Below are 4,346 nucleotides of genomic sequence, written 5' to 3'. Positions count from 1 at the left end.
CCTTTGCGGCGATTTGTGAATTTGTGTAGAAATATGAAGATATCCCCTCTAGAACAGTACACAGTGGTCCCTCCCTATATCACGACGGTGCAATTTTCTCTGTTTTTTTGGTTAGGTTTGGGAGTTGTTGTTTTTTTTACAGCGCATTGTGCTCTGCGTCCTGATTGGCTGTAGACCATTTTCAATCAATCTCGTGCCGTGTCTCCTGTACAGTACAGAATGTGTTCAGCTTGTCAAATTTACATAAATCTTTGCCAGCAGAAGACAACAAACACAACGGTGTCGACGTCAAATTATAAGGCACATTAAGCGAAACAAAACTGTCAGATAATTCAAACTTAACTTCCTCTACTTCCATACCATTAATAATAATGGATTGGATTTACATAGCACGTTTCAAGGCACCCAAAGCGCTTTACAATGCCACTATTCATTCACTCTCACATTCACACACTGGTGGAGGCAGCTACAGGTGTAGCCACAGCTGCCCTGGGGCAGACTGACAGAAGCGAGGCTGCCATATCGCGCCATCGGCCCCTCTGGCCAACACCAGTAGGCGGTAGGGTGAAGTGTCTTGCCCAAGGACACAACGACCAGGACAGAGAGCTCGGGGATCGAACCGGCGACCTTCCGGGTACAGATACGCTTCCCAACCCCCTGAGCCACGGTCGCCCCATTGATTCATTGATGTTGAATTCTCTTGCAGCTGATCTATTCCCATGTTCTGGACCTGAAAACAGGGTTTTTCTACGAAGGTTTGATCTTTGAGAGTGTTTAAACATGCCGATGCCTGTCTAAGAAAAGTGTATAAAGTGTGTAGAGAGGGGTTTTACAGCCTTAAAACATCTATAATAATTGTAAAAAAAATTAAGTTCCCTACCTCACCTATCGCGGGTTATTTTTAGAAGGTAACACCCGCGATAAACGAGGGACCGCTGTATATAAAAAGTGCAACTTAGAGTGACTTGTTGTGGTTTTCACTCTGTACACTACCACAGTAGACCTGACTGAAGTGCAGACTTTTAGCTTCAACTCAAGAGTTTGACAAAAGTATTGCATGAACTGTTGTCTCTCATTTTAAAGCCTCAAAATTAATTGGACAACTGGCTGACAGGCAGGTTCATGGCCAGGTGAGGTCTGTTCACTCATTATTTCATGACAAATTAAGGAGATAAATATCTAGAGTTTATTTCAAGTTGAACTTCATATCAGTGATGCACGTGTAGGAGGCCATCATTAGGCTGACAAACCTAAATAAAGCTATCAGAGAGATAGCAAAAAAATGTAGGAGTGTTCAAATCAACAGTCTGATACATTCCTAAAAAGAAGGAGTGCAGGAAACTCAACAACACCAAAAGTCCTCAGATGTACATGGGGATGTACAATAGCTGATAATGGGCCCAAGACATTTCTTATGAGACTAACAGTCTTAGTCGCTAAAAATGATAATGTCAATTTTGTCATGGTTTAGTTTGAGAAAGTTCAAAGACATCCAGCAATTAATATTGCTAAGAAAATCTGAACCTTTCTGCAATGTGCTATCAGCACATGGTTTTAGACAGAGGTAGAACTGTGTATCATCTGCATAAGAGTGATAGGAAATTTGGTGTTTCTGAAAAATAGAGCCTAATGGGAGCATGTATAAGGAGAATAAGACGGGGCCCAGAATAGAGCCCTGAGGTATTCCACAAGTAAGTGTAGCAGGGGAAGAGTTTTGTTGCCCTGCATCAAGGAGTTCTGCTCTCTAAGTAAGAGGCAAACCATTTTAGAGCAGAGCCTTGGATGCCGACGCACGTCTTCAAACGGTTTCATAGGATTGTGTGATCAACAGTGCTGCACTCAGGTCTAAAAGAATTAAAACAGTACTTTTCCAGAGTCAGCAGGGTAAAGGTCCTTTCGCACATAAAAATTAGATGTAAAGGATTTGTAAACAGCTGAATTCTGTCATTATTAACATTTTACACAGCCTCCTAATTTTTTTTCATCCATGGTGAAAGATCTACCGTGACATCAAACGAACCCTGGTACGTGTTTGACGGCGCTGACAGTAATATTTGTCTAACTTTTCTGCGCCGTGTTAACACCTCAGCCCGGTCCAACACATCGGTGATGATCCAAATCCAGATTTTTTGCAAAGAATCACTGCTGCAGATTTATGATCTGCTGGAAGCACCGAAGCCAGCAGAGCCCAGACTGTAAGAGCAGCACACATGTTCAAACACATGAAGTGAGAATGAGCAATGTCTAGATTTTTGGTTTCTTGTGAACGACAGAAGAAGAAGGAGTCGGGCTCAGGTGTGTGAGTCTCAAAGCTTTGTCCCTCGAAGCTGTAGCCACATTTAACTTTGTACTTCTGATATTCATCCCTTACGTTACATTTTTTTTTAGCTTTTACACTGCACACATTAAACCGTCTCCTTTTGCATACCAGGGAAACCATATGCTCTGCACTGTGCACTCTTTTTATTTATTTTTGCCAAACGGCTCTTTTGTAAGCTCATTATGACCTCCTCAGTCTGACCTGCAGCTCTATTAAATGGGCCTTTCTCTCCTCTAGGCTGATAAGGTGATTTCGCTTCAGCTCTTAGACTGCTGACAGACTGCTGAGAGCGGACGGTTTGTCCAGTTAGAACTGATTTCCTGCTGATAAATCCAGAGCATGAACTCCTGCATAAATCACCGATGAGGTAACATCAAGGTCGTGTTCAGGTCAGGTTGACCTTGTCCATCCATTCTGCCAGGACTGCAACCCTCTGTGTCATTCCTGCTTTGTTTCCACTAATGAAGGAGATTTAATGAGGACATTAGGCGTTTTAATGAGGAACTAAGACTTTAAATCTATGATCTGATAAACAGAGAGGATCACCCACAGTCTGGCTCAATCTGGACCTCCAAACGTCTGACTGGTGGCCCGAATCCTCACCACTATACAAAGTGAGGGGTCATGTTCAGTTTAAGGGGCAAATAAGGAGACAGCAGCTTGAGACATCACTGCTTCTCATTTACAATGTTTAAAATAATGAGCCGTTAACCACGAGAGACATGTGGAACATCAAACATCCCTGCTTTGTTTCTGTGCACATTCTCTTACATTTGTCTTTGTGCTTGACTATGAAATGTATGTGATTACTCAAGCTAATCACCTGATCTTAAAAGTTAAAGAAGTGAAGTACTGTGTAAAACTCTTGAGCCACACTTCACTTCTTTATCTTTTGCTTCCAAGGAGCCAGACCCGTCAACAGTTTGGACACACCTTCTCATTTTGTTTATTTTTGTGTTTATTTTTATTGCTTTCTACATTGTAGATGCATACTGAAGATATCAAATATATGAAGCAAGAATTATGTAGCAAAGAAAAAACTGATAAATAACTCTAAATAAGTCTTTTAGATTCCTGAACCACCCTTAGCTTTGTTGACAGCGCTGCAAACCCTTGGCCTTTTCTCAATGAGCTCCATGATGTAGTCACCTGAAATGGTTCTCACTTCACAGACGCCTTAACACCCACTCACATCCTGGGCCTTTTGACCTCAGTAAATCACACAGCAGGGTGGGACTAGGTTTCACAATGGGTTCACCCGAAACCTTGCCTGATTGTGACCGACACCCATTTTCACACCTTGGCTTGGGTGATTAGGCAGAGGAACAGTGGGGGTCCATGATCCTCTTGGAGACACTCCCATAGGGCTTAAAATCTGGGACTCTCCACCAATTGCTTTTAGGACTGAAGGAGCTTCTCAGGTGATCCACCATGCAACATCATCTGGAAAAACCTGACAGAAAACAACTTCTTCTTTTTTTTTTAACCATTTTTCAGTGTTTGGGACAAGGACTCCAAACACAGTGCCAGTGCAGTAAAAGCATTCTTGGATATAAAAACACACAATGGAACATTATCAGTCATGGATTAGCCTCCCCAGAGCCTGAAGCTCAACATTATCGAAGCAGTGCGGGATTCAACAAGCCTGTAAATCTATTCCTGAATAAGATTTTTTTTAAATGCTTAACAGAGTTAAGGTTGTGTTGAAGAATAAAGATGGTCATAGAAACCGGACTGCTGCATTTACATTTATATTTGCTCTTTTCAATAAACCACTGCATGTATTTCTTGTATTTCATATCAAAAAGTAAAGATATGAGGTATGAATGTCAGCTGGTCCTATGACACTTGCGCACAGGGCTGCGCTTCTACTGACTGCTGTGACTTTATTCAGTCAATTTTATTTTTTATACTTGATGGATTTATTCCTGTGTATCAGGAGAAAAATGAGGGCAGGTTCCACCGAGATTTGAACTCGGATCGCTGGATTCAGAGTCCAGAGTGCTAACCATTACACCATGGAACC

At 41.9% G+C, this 4,346-nt stretch overlaps 1 non-coding gene across 1 annotated transcript; it reads right to left on the bottom strand.

Moving 5' to 3' along the window:
• Positions 1 to 4,274: 4,274 nt before the first annotated feature.
• On the bottom strand, positions 4,275 to 4,346 carry trnaq-cug. The gene has a single exon. It is a non-coding gene; the product is annotated as a tRNA-Gln (tRNA).

Source organism: Haplochromis burtoni, unplaced genomic scaffold (assembly GCF_018398535.1).
Source record: "Haplochromis burtoni strain Fernald_Lab_line unplaced genomic scaffold, NCSU_Asbu1 Contig_121, whole genome shotgun sequence".
In the NCBI taxonomy this organism is placed as follows: Eukaryota; Metazoa; Chordata; class Actinopteri; order Cichliformes; family Cichlidae; genus Haplochromis; species Haplochromis burtoni.
Note: the sequence above shows the minus strand (reverse complement) of the source record. Positions and strands in the feature narration are given on the sequence as shown.